Source organism: Gobius niger (assembly GCF_951799975.1).
Source record: "Gobius niger genome assembly, chromosome: 1".
In the NCBI taxonomy this organism is placed as follows: Eukaryota; Metazoa; Chordata; class Actinopteri; order Gobiiformes; family Gobiidae; genus Gobius; species Gobius niger.
The window spans coordinates 27,259,005-27,276,320 of record NC_136852.1 but is presented as its reverse complement, the minus strand read 5'-3'; the positions used below and the strand labels follow the sequence as shown (position 1 = coordinate 27,276,320).

General features: G+C 40.7%; 1 protein-coding gene across 1 annotated transcript in view; it reads left to right on the top strand.

The window, feature by feature from the left end:
- The first annotated feature begins 3,216 nt into the window (after positions 1-3,216).
- The window catches only part of pik3cb (phosphatidylinositol-4,5-bisphosphate 3-kinase, catalytic subunit beta), a 70,843-nt gene continuing 56,743 nt past the window's right edge, over positions 3,217-17,316 (top strand). Inside the window, exon 1 of the mRNA XM_079559160.1 lies at positions 3,217-3,602. The gene's annotated coding sequence lies outside the window, so the exon portion shown is untranslated. The remainder of the gene's footprint in view (positions 3,603-17,316) is intronic.

Genomic DNA, 17,316 nt, shown 5'->3' with positions numbered 1-17,316 from the left:
AACCATTGGTCACGTGGTTTCAACAGTAGTTGTTTAATTAATTAATTGCCTTCAAAGCACTATTTCCTCCTCGAAACGCATCTTCTCACATTGGAGACGAGATCTGCTCTTAAAAACTAGACCTACAACAACAACAACAACAACAACAACAAAAAACGGCTACTACTAAAACTACAACTACTAAAAGAAGAAAATAGATTTCCCTTTAAACAGATTGTTTCCAAGTTTATTTGACGACAAATATAAACCTAACAGGCCTATGGCAACCAAACAAAACAAAGCCATAAATCAAAACTGGGCACAGTCCAAAATGTTATGCACAAAAGGCCTTTTAACTAAACATAAATGATCTACAGGCAATAAGCTATTTAAAATGTATGTCTCTTTTATAGTTTTTCTCTGCATTCACCTGCAGTGTCTCGTGTTGAAGAGTCGCTCATGTGACCTGATGTCATAGGTTTGTGTTTCAAATATTGCCACGCGCTATTTCACGCTTCTCTTTGATCCAAACGAGGACATGCAGTGGCTCTGGTCAAAGCACAATTTACAGAGGGTCATGTGACAAGAATGACTGTAGATACATTCTTTTGATCGTTTATGATTAGAGATGGGTATTACTCAGTATTTTTTTTTTTTTAATTAATCGTACTTATCGACGTAGTTTTTTTTATACAATAGGCTACTTTTTGCTACTTGAGTAATATCAAAGTGAAGTATCCGAATGAAATAAAGAAAATAACTATAGTACGTGCCACTGCGAGTAAAACTTTTAATTTTGACGCATGCGTTTTGTTACACTAAATACATCTATTTCACAAAATCATAATTCTTCATAATGATTTTTTATATATGGTATTTTCATTGAAAATATTAAAATGTAAAATTTCATGTTTTGTTTCTACATTTTTCTCACGACTGAATCGTAAATGAGACTTTTATGTTGAAACAGTTACTCAGTACTCATAGTCACAGTATTTTTTACTTCTACTTGAGTAAAATATTTTTTAAGTAACGTGACTCTTACATGAGTAAATATTGTGTCTACTCTCCCCACCTCTGTTTATCTTACGCTTGTTGGGAGGAATAAGGGGATACATAAACTGCAGTATGAGGGCACAAGACATGCCTCATTTGAAACGGACAGAACCTCATGAAGGCCGCATCAGCGCTGCGCTGTGTGGGACTTGATCTGGTGCAGGTGCTGGGTCTGGGACTGTGAAGTGAGAGAGTGAGAGCGGATCTGATGTCTGACATGTTCAGTATGACTATAACTTTATACCATTGACATTTGCTGCCACCTTGTGGTAGAAAAGGGGACACTCCCTTGCACCCACTTGTTTGCCATTGTTCATTTTGAAGACCGCAATCAGGGTTGGGGAGAATACTTTAAAATTGTATCTAGTTACTGAATACTGAATACGTGCCTTAAAATGTCTTCTCTCACTTTGTGTATTAAGAGTACTGTATTCTGAATACTTTGAATACTTTTAGAATACTTTCACATTGATTGTCATAATAATTATGTATAAATATGGCGTATAATTCCAAAATGAAGACTACGATTGTTGTTGTTGAACACCTGTTATAAACTCACTTGCCATTAATAATGAACTCTTTGACTCTGTTGACAAGTGGAGCAGCAGATACAGCATCATGTGACACATATGCAGTGTTTGTATGAACTGTGACATAACGCCTGATACATTTGTATTTTATTTTAGGAGGAAAAACATGTCAACATTAAAAGTTCTGTCTTATTGATGTTGTGCAATGTAGAGCTAAAATGTAATGATTGAATACTGAGATGTATTCCCTTGATATTTGGAAAGTATCTGTATTCTAAATACTCTCAAATGAAAGTGTGTCAAAATAAGTATTCTAAATACATGTATTTATTTACTCCACAGCACTGACCATAATAGAATAAAGAAGGTATTTATTTATAATATGACTTTGGGCGAGTGCACAGGTTCCTTTGTGGTATGACAACGCAACACTTATTTAAAGGCACACTGCGTAACATTTCGCTAAATAAATACAATAAAATATAAGCATTTATATTGATTATATTGTCTTTGAACAGTTGAAAAATGCCAAACAAATGTCTCACCTCTACCAAGAACTTTACGGGGAGCAGTGACGGCTCCAGCTCGGCCCCGTGGGGATGTTGATAAAGGGCAGCCAAAAACGGTGAGATCCGCATCTAAATCCCTTCTAAATGCCCTCTACAATAACAGGAGTGGTGGCAACAGGATCATCCAAAACGTGTGTCTTTAAAAATAGTTTGGATCAAGATGTAAGTTGGATAAAATAGATAATGGTTATGGTTCACATAGGGCTGAAGCGGAGGGAAGTCAGTCATAGAAGTAGGCCTATCGCAACTTAAAGTACATATGTCTTGGGCTAATTACTCCACCACTCATTAACATACAGCATCTTAGTCAAAGCTGTGTGTTACTTCAAATTTGAAACAATCCAAATGTCATATTCAACGATGCTGGACAAAGTGATTTAAAGGTACACCGCTACAAAATCCACAACAAAATTAGCCTGTTTTGTTCAAACGTACACCCCCGTCCCTTTTGCACGTGGGTAATTATTTTTATATACACATACACTTATTTTGACCCATTCTGGCATATCTGTGTGCATAACTAGATCTATTGTGCGCTGTCCTGTTGCTATAGTGACTGACAGGACGACCTCGGCTCTTTGGCGCTGTACTTTTGTGGAAGGATATTGGCTATTCGCTGCAATGTCACAGGTTACCAGCAGACGGCGCCATTTTTCTTTGTAAGCGGTTGAATGGACACACATATGCACTGCAGAAGTTGAGAAATCCCACATAAACGTTTTTTTTATTATTATTATTATTATTATTATTGGCTTCTAACCAATGCGTAACGAAAACTTAGACACTATATAGGCTACAGGTTAGGCAAATAATAATAAGAAAAATAGCCTAGTTCAGATGAGTAGAGAGTGCTATATGATACTGAATTGGTACAAACTATCACATTTAACGTCATAATTTTAAAATGTCGCCGTGCGTAAATACGCAAATTCGTCCAGTCACTGCGACACAAACTTGCGGTGGAAAGCTCTCCAAAACGCCAGAGCCAACCAGGGCTTTTATTTTCTCTATCACTCGTGGCTGCTGGAGTTCCGGTAGGGACTTGACAGCTTCGCGTATGCCGTGGACATTTCTCAGTTGACCGGGGGTTGAGCAGCAGCAGCAGCAGCAGCAGCAGCGAGAAGGGGCGAGGAGGAACGAGCCGCGCCGCCGGTGGAGCAGATTGAACCTCCTACAAAACAGGAAGCGAGAGCGCGCACTCCTGTCGCGTCCACCTGCGTCTACTCACTCACTCACCCACACACACACACACACATACATACTCCTCACACCGTGTGCTCCCGTCTCGATCCACCACCGCGGCAGCACTTTTCACTCTGGGAACCATTCTTTTTTTTTCTTTTTTTCTTTTCCTTTTTTCTGTATGTGAAGGCCCACGTAACTGTCACCGTGCGAGAAAACTTCACAGCCGCGGCGGTGGTTGGTGGTGGTTCTCCTCCTCTCAGCACTTTCCTCGAACGGATCAAAGGTAAGTTCCCGCTTGGGGAGGGGAGGTTGAAATGTCGGACTGTTTTTGGCGTGTCATATCAGGTTAAGAATCTTGACAGTTTCTGCGTTTTCGTGGGGCGCAATGTTCGAGTAAGTGCGTGCGTAACGTTGAGGTGAAACCATAAGTACTGCTCAAAGTTTCACTCGTACTGCTCACTTTGTAGCTTCTGTCAGACAAACGATTGCTGTGCGGTGACCTAGTAGTGTGAAAGAAAACTATAGTAGCCAACTTTGTATGCCAATGTTGCATTCAGATGATTAGATCTTTATTGGCTACACATGGGAGCGGTGGTTCTCAAACATGTCACACCAAGTACCTAGTGCCTCATGGGAAAAAAACAAAACACAACAAAAAAACATGTTTGACCTTCCAAGTACCAACAGGATCAAGATCGAATCGGGACGAAAAGGTTTCAAAACGGACCAAACTAAAAAGCCACACTACGGAACATTGCTCTTGTGTTGATCTATTTCATCAACCTCTTAACAGAGTGCAATTTCTCCAGGTCAGCTTTGCCCAAATCTAAAAAGTTGCAGCCCTATAGACCAGTGTAACGCCTCATTTGAAAGCCAAGACCTTCAAAACTCATCTAAATGGAGCTTTTTTCCCTGCGTTGTTATGTTTGTGTTTACATTTCTTTTCATTCACTTTTTTGCCACACTTTTCATTAAAATCATTGTGGTTTTTTTGTCGCCATTTTTGATTCTTTTCTTCAAGAAGCTCTTAGATTTGAGTAAAGCCAAACTGGGGAAAATGTGCTCGGTTCAGGCGGGGGTTAAGAGGTTGAGGTCACGCGGCGCGGGGTTTGGACGCTCTTCTCCATTGGCGGATACTGTACATTGGCGTAGTCATGTGAAGTACAGCTGTACATTGTGTGTCTCCGTTGACACTGGTTATTGGGTAATGCACTCAAGGCATAACAACAAAGAGGATGTGAGACTCCTGTGGTTAATTACACGCATTTTGGTTTCAGAGAAAATAGATCCTCTCCAAGCACTGAGGAGACTTACAATTGTCGAGCGCTGTACGTTTTTAGGGAAAGTTTTTTTATTGCGGGCTGTTTTATGGGACATTAAATCACGTTGTTTTTTGCGTTTGCTTTGGCATTAACTGGTATTTTCCACATTAGCGGTGAGTGGTTAGAAGATTGTCCATGGGTGGGCTATTAGTGTTTGCAGGGGGTCGCTTGAGGAAGTGGGACAGGGGTGGAGAGCGGAGTTTAACTGCTTTCATCTCTTTATTAAAATCAGAATTAGAGCAACATGTGGCAGGCTTAATAACAAGATATGGTTTGTGATTTCGCTTTGGGTCTTGGAGAGAGTGTGTGGTGTAATGGATGTGTATTCAGTATTCAGTAAGATAAAAGATGGTTGTGTTGATACATTTCTTTAATGCCGTGCAGAATCCATGGACTCTTCTCCAGATCTTGATCCGTAGATTCTTGGTTAGGAAAACCCAGCTGGAGGATTATGTAGGCGAATCTACAATTTTGAGATGTGGAAGAACCCTCAAGTCAGTATTCAAGCCGATGTCAAAGTTCTCAACAGAATTATCACCCTGGTCTTTCTCCCTTGTTGCTTTTCCCCTCTAGAATGTCATGACAAAGTGTTGATTTCTACTCTTAAGCATTTGTCAGTTCCTGTGAAATACTAACCACTTTTGAAGCTTCAGGTAAAGCAGTTGCCTTTTTTCACTTCAATCTTCTTGGGTGGGTTTCGCTAAATTGCCAAACGTAGGGACAATGTAGCATGAAGAAGCTTTTTAGAATACTTTCTGTCCAATCACTCAGTTGTTCTTACATCAAAACTGCATAATTTAAAACAACATACCCAGACCTGGTGAGGGCTGGGCACCGTTACCAAACTGCTGTCAGGGACAAAAAGGTTAGATTCTACTGGGGCTGAAAGATATATCGTTATCGTATCGATATCGAGATATGAACATTTAAGATATCAAAATCGCAAAAGAAAACTATATCGTTATCGTGTTTATATCAAGATATGAACATTTCAAAATATTAAAATTGAAAAAACAAGATATAAATGATATAGATTTTCAGCGTTAAAACTGCACTCTTTTGTATTATGATTTTATTTTTCTGAAAAATGCTTAGTTTTCACCTATCCCATAGTTGTATCGTATCGATATCGAGATATCTGGCATGAATATCGAGATATGAAATTTTGTCAACATCGTTCAACCCTAGATTCTACCGGTATCAAAAAAATATAAGTCTTGAAAGCAGGATCTGAAAAAAGCTGATTTGGCCCCAATTTTTTGCCCTCAATTTTGCTCATTTGTTATGAAGTATTTGCCCTATTTCCCCCCATCTTCCACCAATGTATTCCCATTTTTTTCCGAATCAGTGAAAGTATTGTTCAGGTATCTGTATCGGAAACCAAGTATCGTTTAAGTATTGTTAACGGTGCCCAGCTCAAGACCTGATCTCAAATTAAAATAGCCAAGAAGACTTGAATCCATCAGGCTTTCGAGTATTGGGTTGATCCTTTGGGCATAATTGAAAGCTCCTACTTTAAACAAGCGTTGACTGATTTCCGGCGACTTCTCAAAATCCATCTTCTGTGTCCGTTGCCACAGTATTCGCTGCCCGGAACCTGGTCAGATTAAGCTTTACAAGCAAATACCCTCTCTCCGATAACACTCTCCCTTACATTTTTCTAGCCAACAATAAGCCCTTCTGTTCAGTGCCAGTTTTAGTCCCGAAGCCTCTGGAGACGTACTGATCTCAAACGAACGGGGAATTCCTGAGAAGTCATCGGAAACTCAATGTGATTCTATAGGTGCATCGTTTCGTCATTGATTGATTGATTGATTGATTGAGGTGTTGAGTTACGCAGACCAGAGATGTTATTAGTAAAGAGTAAGGCTGGGTACCATCAAATTATTTTTTCGATACCAGTACTTTAATGATACTTGGTTTTCGATACCGATGCGCTTTCCGATACCAAAAATATTTGTCATCAAGAACCAGAAAACGGGACAACATGTGTGGAAGATCCGCAAATTGACAATATCTATATATTTCTCCAATGTCAAGAAAGTTGTTTTAATAATTAAGGAAAAAATATGGTAAAATTGGGAAAATATTAGTAAAAAAAACTTTTTTTTTAGGAAGAAACGAATTGGGGAAAAAGAGGAAAAATGGGGAAAAAAATTTAAAAAAATGGGAAAGAAGTTAATAAAAATTGGAGGGAAAATCATTTATTTGAGCTGAAAGAACCAAGTCACTTGCTTTTAATGCTGTCCCTGGATCAACAGCATCAAAACATGCATCCAATGATATAAGATGGTTTTTCTGTTCCTGCTTTCGATACTTTCCTCTTTTTCGATACCAATAGAACCAAAACCTTTTTTCCGATTCCATACTGGTGTCATTTAACGGTACCCAGCCCTAGTATAGAGATACAGGCCGGAGTCATTTTGATTCCAGTCAGTCGACACCCCTGTCTGACACAGTATAAGTGACTTAAAGTCGGCTACAAAGTTTGAAGTGAAAGCGGGAGCGAGTAAAGACGAAACTATTATGATGAAACTAGGCGTCATTTTATAAGCTCGTTTCACAACGTTTCTTGAAACGAAGTGGAGCTTTTCTTTCACAACACTGCCAATAACCGTCTGCCTGCGAGTTCGGGATCAATAAGAATGCAAAGAAACTCTGCTGTGCCTTGATTTTGGTTTGTAAAGCTCAATAAAACGACATGTATAACGACAAATCCTTGAGAAAAAGTTCTAAATACAAGACTGGGCGATTTGTAGTTCTGTCTGTCGGTGCAGAGACATTGTCGCTCAATCAATCTAAGAACAATTTTTGAGAGGACAGCTTTTCAGAAAACTGAAGCTTGCGTGGATTGGACGATGTCCCCCCTTGAGTAATTAGCTGGTTAGGTTGTTGTAATGTAATGCTAAAAACGATGATAACCTTTTTACGTCGAACACCCGCCGGGCTCACAGCGGGACGGCCTGAAAATGTCAGCGCCCCGTGCATCACATAAATGAGGCTGTATTTTTTTTTTTTTTTTTGCAGCACACGTCTGGGGAGATCTCCTTTCAGATATGACGAGTAAAAAGTTTCCTGATTTGTTATGGTTTAGTCATGGGTTCGTAAGAACGCTGGACACAATTAGAGTTTAGGGTACTTTTCACTCTGCCAAACCACCTTATCTTTATTCTTTATTTGCTTTTGCGGGTTCGATGCAGCGCTATAGCTCCTACAACTGCAACAACTGCTACAAGTGTAATTGCAGCACAGTTTGTACATTAAGGTTCTTATTTAGTGCCTTGAATTTTGCTTTGTATTTGTTGAGCCTCTTTTCCCCAAACACCAAAGAGACACCTTTTCAATCTGCCTGAATCCTACTTCTAAGAGAAGTCCTATCAGAATTTTACTATAGAAGTTTTTACGACAGAAGCTATTTTAGGGATATTCTGATTTGAATGTAATGTTTGGTAATTAGCACAATGGTTTTCCAACGCTTGGGCTGAAACGTCCTACTTCATTCATAACCCCCACTTCAACCAAGCATATTTTCTCCAGATTGGCTTTACCAAAATCTAAGAGCTTTAAAAAACAAAACAAAAAGTCAAAATGGCGACAAAAACAAGAAGAAAACCAGAATGAAAACACAAAAACGTCAAAACCCACAAAAGAGTAACAAAAAGGCAAAATTGGACAAAAACACCAAAGAAAAAGTAACAAAAGAGCAACAAAGAAGTAGAAAAATTAGATGGAAAAAGTGACGACAACACGGCAACAATAACAAGGAAAAATATCCGTTAAGGCGGGAGTTAAGAGGTTTAAAGATGGAAATTCTTGCAGGTGAAGAGTGCATGTTGACCGCCAGTGTCCGAGAGGTTATTTTGTACTTTCCAGTCACTGTTGGCTGACTTTCCAGTTACACGGTGTTCCTAAGCATGACCTTGCTGAGAATCAACATGATTCAGTGGCAGCTGTTGAGCAACACCAGCTTGTTGTTGTAGTTGTAAACAAAGTAGATGTACGTGCACATATTCTGTTGTTTAGCACTGGTTGATCAGGAACGACATCTGATTGGCCTGGACAGAAACTTATAGGTCTATGTGTGCGCTTTTCATTTGCATAAATTCTCTGCTAATAATAAGAATCTGCTGATATAGGGTTAAATAGGCGGGGATAGAAAGTGATGGACAGTCTATGCTTTTCTCTTTAGCCGTAAGTAGACGCCCCAACAAAGTGAATCTGCACGTCGTAGAAAAAAAATAAGCTCTCAGTTCATTAAGTGCCACCGCTGCCGTTTTTTTCCTGTCCCTTTATTGCAAATCCAATTCCCATAACCAGCTTGTGCCTCCGCCGTGTGTCTCACTCTCACCCATTCACACTTCCTGCTTTTACGCTTTTAAACTGTTACACGGGCATTGCATAACATCCTTTTCAAAGCATAGTACATGTAAGTAAGCCTGTCAATGTTTCACCATGTGTTCACGCCAAAAAGAGTGCACATTGGCCTCTGGAGTCTTGGACTATTACCACGAAACTTGAGGCATTGCCATAAAAAAAAAAATTGTAGTTGGTGTTAATGCTTTTTTTTTTTAATTGAGGTGTTGTTTTTCCATCACTTTTTGTTGCTTTTTTGTGCCCTTTTTTTGGGGTCATATTTTCATCCTTGTTTTTGTCGCCATTTTGACGCTTTGTTGAAGCAGCTTTCAGATTTGGGTGATGCCAAACCAGAGAAAAATGTGCTTGGTTTAGGTGGTGGTGGTGGTGGTGGTGGGGGGGGGACGGAAATGAGTCACGTGACATTGCAGAAGCTCAAACAAAACAATGCCACGTCATAACGCATTCGTCAATCCAAGCTAAAGGCGGTTCAACAAAATATTAGCATGTGTATATTTTTTTTCTTTTTTGGAGGAGACTTTTTTTTTCAAGGTGATGGTGATAAATTGGAAAGGTGAGATCTCATTTAAGGCGGGCTGCACACCTATGAATAGCTCAGTTAGATGGATGTTCCACACGCCCATTCCTGTGCATCTGTCTGTGGAGGATGTGTGAAACGCTTGCCTCTTATTGGGTCTTTTAATATAAAATCTGTTAATCCTGTTTAGACATGGGGTTTCTCAAATGTGTCCCCTTTAGAATCATGAGTTTCTGTGTCACTATATATGAATGATTCAAGGTTTGACCGCTCGAACAACACAAATAGAAATGGGTAATGTGTTTGATTTAATGTACAGAAGTCGCCCTGAAAAAATAATTTCGACCCCCCCACGTCTCCACTATTATTCAAGCCTATCTGGCGATTACAAAACTGCAAGGTCTTGAAGGGTGAGCGTAGGTAGCTGGAATTCTGCGCGTTGCTACAGCAGGCCGCGACCTGCCAAAGAATGCAGAGGAGAGGGAAATGGGAGTGGGACAGAACCGCGGGTAAACTAAAGTGAAAGAGACAGCTCTCCTTTCGATTTAAACCCCTACATCGTGCACATTGGTAAACAATCACATTTTATAGATAAAGCTTGTAAATTATTATGCGAAAGCCACAAGTTTCAGTGATTCGCAGCCTAAATTCTGCCTGGTATTGATAAAGGACACATACACTCATTTCTGGTTTTCCTGAGTTGCTTTGAGGCCTGTTTATCTACAGCCTCATTTCCACAACCTCCATGTGTGTGTGACGCGGAGCACCTCGGTGTGAAGGTGCGACATGTTTTTATCACACGTGCTTCACGGCTGAATCATACCTCAACCCCACACACCCACTGTGGGCCCAGATTAACCACCCAGCACTCTCAATTCTCTATTCACTGTTTATTAGGCCCGCTACATTTCCAATCTGTTAGCGTTATAACATTTAGTGTCTGTCGAAAAAAGATTTTTGACAGCTGTCCTTTGAATATTGCCATGTTCTGATATGAGTCACTCGAGTGTTTTCAACTCTGTCGGCTGGAAAAAATGTGGAAAACACCATCAGGACCAAAAACATGGCATTTTTTTTCAAAACCTTTTTTCAAGAAGCTTTTAGATTTGGGGAAAACACACTGGAGAGAATATGCTCGGTTCAGGTGGGAGGTTAAATGTTTTACACCTTAAATGATCATAAATGCCAATTACATCTTACAGAAAGGGGTCACGAGTTGTTGTTAGAGTGATTTTGGGAAGGTCGTGGACTGAAAAGTTTGGAAATCACTGTTTTAGAGCAGGTACTTTATGTACAGTAGCTCTGCAGCCCCTTCCTGATGGCTGGCTTAGGTAAATAAAGTAAAGTATAAGGACAGCATTCTTTTAATTGTCACTGAGAGCCAATTTCCCCTTGGCTCAAACTCTCCAAGGTGAACAAACTCCTCCTAAGTTGCACAGTTACGCAAGTGTCTTCGAAGCAGGAGTAGCTCTCTGAAGCTTTTGTTCCCTGAAAGTAGCTCACCATGTACAAAAAACTTGGAGACCCCTGCTTTAGAGTTTTAGTGTGTAGGTTCTCGGCTTCAGGACCCATCTTTTAACTTAAAGTATCAAAGCAAGCCATGACGCAAATGGATATCAGTTTTGGCTGATTATAATGAAAACAATTTGCAGTTTGAGCCTGTTTTAGTTTATTTAAAGTCAAAATACAGTGTGGTGTTGATTCAAGGCGAAGCGACCCACTTATTTAATAATATAAATGAATGACTATTCTTAAAGAGGGGGTATTATGCTTTTTTCAGCCACATAGCACCAGTCTATATCACACTACAATGATGACGAAACCTTCTGTTGGTCTGTCAATGCAGTAAATTAGAATAACTGCCTTGTATAAAATTGCTCTTTCAAAATGGCGTAGCAAATGACTTGAAATAGGCCTCTGTCTCTTTAAGAACCTCTGACCCTTTCCGACACGCCCCCTCCACACGCTGTCTGTGGCATCACAACAACACTGCGCTCGTTGTCTGCGTACAGTATTGAAACTACGATCGGTGCATTTTAATTTTTATTGTTGGAAAGGACCTACTGTTTATCACTTTGTGAACAATGGCCACACAGGATATTATTTGGAGACGAACCTTCCACACCGGACGCTTGGAAGGGGCTCTTGCCTGAAAAATAACTGCTGTTTGGAGGTTATCTCTTTGCATCTGCCATGCCCTATGGATCTCTAACTATACCCCCATGGACGACACCAGGATCTGCAGGAGCCCATACGATTCAAAAGACGGACATTATCTGTGCAGGTGGACAATGGTTTTTCGAGGTTACCCCGTTAGCTTGTTATAATCGACTACTGCTCATTGTTGATGAAAAGTCTGTAATAAACCACAAATGTGTAAAGCCAGGCTCATTGTGTGATCATCGTAAAGGCTGCTTCGAGTAGTTGCCGGCTTTATTGACGTTATTTGTGCATAATATGCTGCCTGTTTTCAATGAATGTTGTGAAGGTGAAGGTTGTTAGCTTGTCGCGGCTAATAGTGCCTTAGCTCCGGGAGAAAACCACTCGGCTACGACTCACTGTTGATGAAATGTGAGCAATAAACTACGAAATCAACAAGCCAGGCTCCGTGTGTCATCATCATAAAGGCTGCTTCAAGCAGTTGCCTGTTTTAGTGACGTTTTCAATGCATAATATGCTTGTATTCAGTGAATTTTCCCGTTAGCTTATCGCGGCTAGCTTGTTAGCTCCGGGAGAAAGCCACTCGGCTATGACCCATTGTAGATGAAATGTGAGCAATAAACTTCCAAATAAACAAGCCAGGCTCCGTGTGTGATCATTGTTAAACGGTTCTTTATGTGTGCGGTGGTTTTATTGACTTTATGTGTGCATATTTCTCGTTTTCACGTGATGACTCGAGGTTTAGCTTAGCATTAGCTTTCTCCGGAGGCTCTGTGCATCATCAAGGCCCAGCGCAGAACCAGACACTGAAATAAGTGTTCTTGTCACCGGTTTTAATCCTGGGTGTTTCGGTAACAGAAACACTGATGTGTGTCTTTGTAAAAGTCTGCTGTGGCTCCGGTTCACAACACATGGAGCTAATCCTCCATGATGACTCTGTTTACATCTTAGGGCTAGACACTGCGGGGAGGGGGTTCTGCTGAGGAGCAGTGGTTGGTTACTCGGCTGGTGACGAAAGGTCGGAGGCGTATCCTGGAGGTCGAGGGCGTTTCCTGAAGGAATCAGGCGTTTTATCCCTAAAATGGCCGCCATCAGAGTTTCTACAGATTACTCGAAAATACGTGAATGTGCCAAGGCAACACTTCAGGCATGGTTTTAATGAGGGAATGACTTAATAACATGATGTAAAGCTTGAAAAAGTCGATTTTGCATAATAGGCCCCCTTTAAGTACAAACATTCAGCGTCAACATCGGCCTGTAAACAGGCTTTTAAACAATCGGCCTAATCCTTCAGTGATCCCGAAGGATGGGACTCGCCGTCAGTATAAGGGCACATTCTCACATGGTGCTCCTGCGTACAGTAAGGGCATGATATCTCCCTGACGCATGGCACACTGCAGTTTCCTGGATCACCTTTCGTACGTCTATCTTTAGTTTAGGCCCTGGCTGAACTATTGATCGTCTGCTCTTCGTTTGTCTGGGAGCTTGAGCCGTCGGACTCGACTCCAGAGTCTCTTCAGTCACTGTTCTTCTCTCTCGTCGTTTTCATCAACAGTTTTCCTTAACTCTGAACCTCATGACCTCGAGGCTGATCTTCTGTTGTAAGTTTTGGTGCGACGACAGTCTCTTTGGTGTCACTCCCGTACGAGTGTCGTCTTCACTCTCACTCTCTCTGCTTCGGGCTATAGCTTCTGAAAGACCTTTGCTCCAGTGCAAATAACTCATTTACCAAGGGGGGGGGGGGACGGTGACAATTCACTCCAGTGCACCCACAGGCGAAAATCAATACACTGAGGCTATAGTCGGACCTTCAGTGGTCCGTGAGCTTCTCTTGGCGTGTAGGGAGTGGGGCTGTGTAGCAACAAATTGAACCTTTTTGCGCAACAATGTCAGATTATCAGGTGGAAAAGCGCTACATAAATTCAGACAATTGGTGAATGATTGGTCTCTACATCCAACGGTTTCTAAAATGGATTCGGATTAGGTGGAGTTTTGGCAGTTTGAGGTGGCCTCTATCTTGTGTGTGTGTGTGTGGAACTAGTCTGATATCTTGACTACAAGAGCGAGAAGAAGCTTCTGAAGATGGTAAGGTAAAGTCCTCTACTCAATCAACCCAACTGGACAGACCAAAGTGTCTTCTTTACTACGATGGACATTCTCTTGACGACTAGGAGCCGAAACAAACATATCTGAGAAATGATACGCAAACACCCTTATGGTCATCATGCCACTTCCATCTTAATATCATCATGTTGTTATAAAGTCCACTTGGTTTAGTCCTTTTTTGTGTCCATATTCGCACAACCGCACACTTTCTATCCATTATTCAGAATTGTAGTAACAATGTTGACTAAGTTCAAGGAAAGCCCACGATTAGTTTAGTGTAAGCAGTTATTGGAGTTCACTTTTTAACTCCATGACAACTTGCAAGACCCAGATATATGGGTGCTTTTCTGCGTTGGCGTCGGCCGCGGTTTTGCGGTTGTGGATCCTTAAGGCCCATTGAGCGGTATTGTTTTAGTCGCGGGCAGACAGAGCCCTCTTGTTTACGGTGAGGTAGCGATGACGCATAGCTAAACGTAATGGCTTTTTAAACCACCATTGGTCTGTAAAACGGCATGTGCTCGCCGGGGCATTCCTGCTGCATTCTTCTCCCGTCCAGCTCATTAGCTAAATCGTCTTTTTGTATGGTACTCTTACGTCACGGTGTTCAGTGCATACCATAGGGTTTTATGACAAGGCACCTTTCCTGGGGTTGGGACAAGCAAAGTTCAAAAGTGAGTATGTTTTTTGATTCGATCTATAGCCTTGTTCTTGAGGTTTCAGTCTGACGTGTCAACCTTGTTTACAGCTTGTTTTGGCCTAGTTTAGTCGAGGGGCTTTCCTTATTTATTTGTGGTTCATTGGCTTGGATTGGATTAGCTCTGGTTGAGTCTTGCACTTCATCACTTTAGACCTGGCTTTGCCCATATTTCTTGGATCACTTTTAAGTCTCGTTTCAGGGCTAGTCTGCGTCGCATTCCAGCTAAATCAAGATCATATTTCACATATTTTTTTTTTGAAATTCAGGACAAAAACAAGGCTAAAGATTAGAAAAAAGTCATGGTTAAGCTGAAGTTTTATACATTTTTAAGCATTTTGTTTGATGGCTAGATGGTTCTCCGATATATTGTGGATTCTAGCAGTTTGGATGTTGCAGTTACATTAATTTGGTGAAATAATATGCAGCCCTACCTCTGTCATTGCTGTTTATATCATAGAACAAGAAAAACATTGGGCTCCTTTTGCGACGTTTGTGAATCTCAACATAAAAAGCAATAGAGTCTTTAGTCTCCAACACATTGCACATATTGCGCACCCAGTAATGAAGGGAGCAGGGTAGTGACCATACCAGCTACAGAATGGAGCCGGACTTTTGTGTTAAAGGTGAGAGACAGACAGACAGAGAAAAGGGGAGCTCCTGCAGCTTCAGTCGCCGCTCTATCCCTGCGCATTCCCAGCATTCCAGCGCAGTGCAGGAGGACGGGCGAGCGCTGGAGGGATGGGAGTGAAACTATCGGACCTTACACTGTGTTTGCTCAGAGATAAAGATGACCAAATTGGGGAGGGGAGTGGGGGATTCCATAGACAGACGAAACAGGTGGAAAATGATTATGTAATCCTAAAACGAACTCCTAACTGAACTGCTATAATGAGGAAAAATCATGCCTAAGATATGGACCTATACCGCTACATGCGAATCGTAGAAAAAACAAACATCTTAAGCACTCGTCTGTACTGGGTTGTTTACGTGTCATGGACGTTTCATATCTCAAAGAAGCTCTAATGATGTTCTATCGGACTGAATATATACTATAATGACTCAGAAGAGAACATTTTCTAGAAAGCTACTCTTACCCTTTTCAATAAGTTGATAAAAAAGATAAAATCAGGGTTTATTTATTTGTCATATTGTCCAGCCTTACATCCACTAAAATAAACCAGTACAGATGGCGGCTAAAGAACGTTTTCTGAGATGGAATAACACCTGTATGATAGTTTCATTTCTTGTGTTTATTTTTGTCCTTGCAGCAACATGGGTATTTGTCCTTGTTGTCTTCGTATTTAAGTGGAGTTCATTTCATTCAAGGCTGCCGTATTTCAGACTTGATAAGACTAATCACAACCACACATAATGTTTCAAAAACACAACCTCATTTTGCTTCAGCTTTGGGATGTCTTTCATAATATCGCTGTTGATAGTTTGCACGTTCTTCGAAATGTTGCAATTCTATCCTTTTCACCACTGGCACGACAGCAAGATCTAAAGATGTGGTTCATTTGGCGCCAGTAAGTTTCACTCGCACTGTTTTTCTGAGAAAAATGCATTATCAGATCAACAGGTTTTGCAGTAGTGTGTAAAGTTCTACTAGAATAACTGAACTGAAGTAGAAATTCAAAAAAAAAAAAAAAAACATCTCATATGTCCATGAAGCAGAACTAAAAGTAAATGCCACATTTGGTATGATTGTTTAAAGGTGCATTATACAGATTTTATGTGAAAAAAAACAAAAAGTTGATAGTTGTGCGTTTTTGACCTTGTAGTGACCCACTCTATGAGTGGTCAGCATGGCAAGTTTACTTTCCATCACAGTGGTCTCTTGGACGCTCCAGGATCAACTGTTTTGTAGGTTTTCTAGTGAGAGGTTCGTCAGCAGTGAAAAGCGTCCAAACAATTGATCTTGCAGCGTCCTAGAGACCACCGTGATCAAAAGTAAAGGTGCCATGCAAACCACTCATACAGCCAATGCGTCACTACAAGGTAAAATACACACAAAAAACAACTTTATTTTTCGCATAAAAAGTTGCGTAATGCACCTTTAAATCTTTAAATCTAATGTAGAATTATTAGTTCAATAGTATCATTCCATAAACATGATCTATAATTCCAGATATCAGTAAAACCAATACTTGGATTGAACAATGTTTATTTTTCTCACCAAATATTCATGTAAAAGTGAGCCACACGTGTGTCTTGCCAGATCCTGAAGCCAGTTTGGTTGGCAAAAACTTGATACCAAATTGCCACCTGGACAGTTATAATGGCGACCTGCAGCATGATCAAGTTTATGTGGGTTTTCTTTCATTTAAAATACTCACTCTGTGGTCACTAGTTCATATCATATTTAAATATTCAATAAGTGGGTTTTCCGGTGGGCGGGACATTTGAGCTTCAAGTTAGTTGAAGTGTCTCTGGAGATTAGGAGCTTTTATATACATTATACTTTGGCAAACATGTGTTGGTTTACTCGATGTTGACCCAGGTTTACTTGTATGGTTCCTTGTTAAACTTGTGTTCATGTTAAACTTGTGTTCATGTTCATGTTAAACTTGTGTTCATGTTGCACGCCTTTTTAAACTGAGTCTAAATATGAATGCGTGGTACAATAGCCAATAATATCTCCATCCAAACAGTTGTACTCCACGCTCAATAACAGTCATTGACGCTGTTGTAAAGCCCCGCAGCTAAAGCGTCACTGATGGAGCCTTTTATAGTGAAAACTCTGTCTCCCTTTTTGTCCAAATCACCCAGTGACACACACGGCGCGCATCATGTGATGTTTTTGAGTCAAACCCAGTTGGAC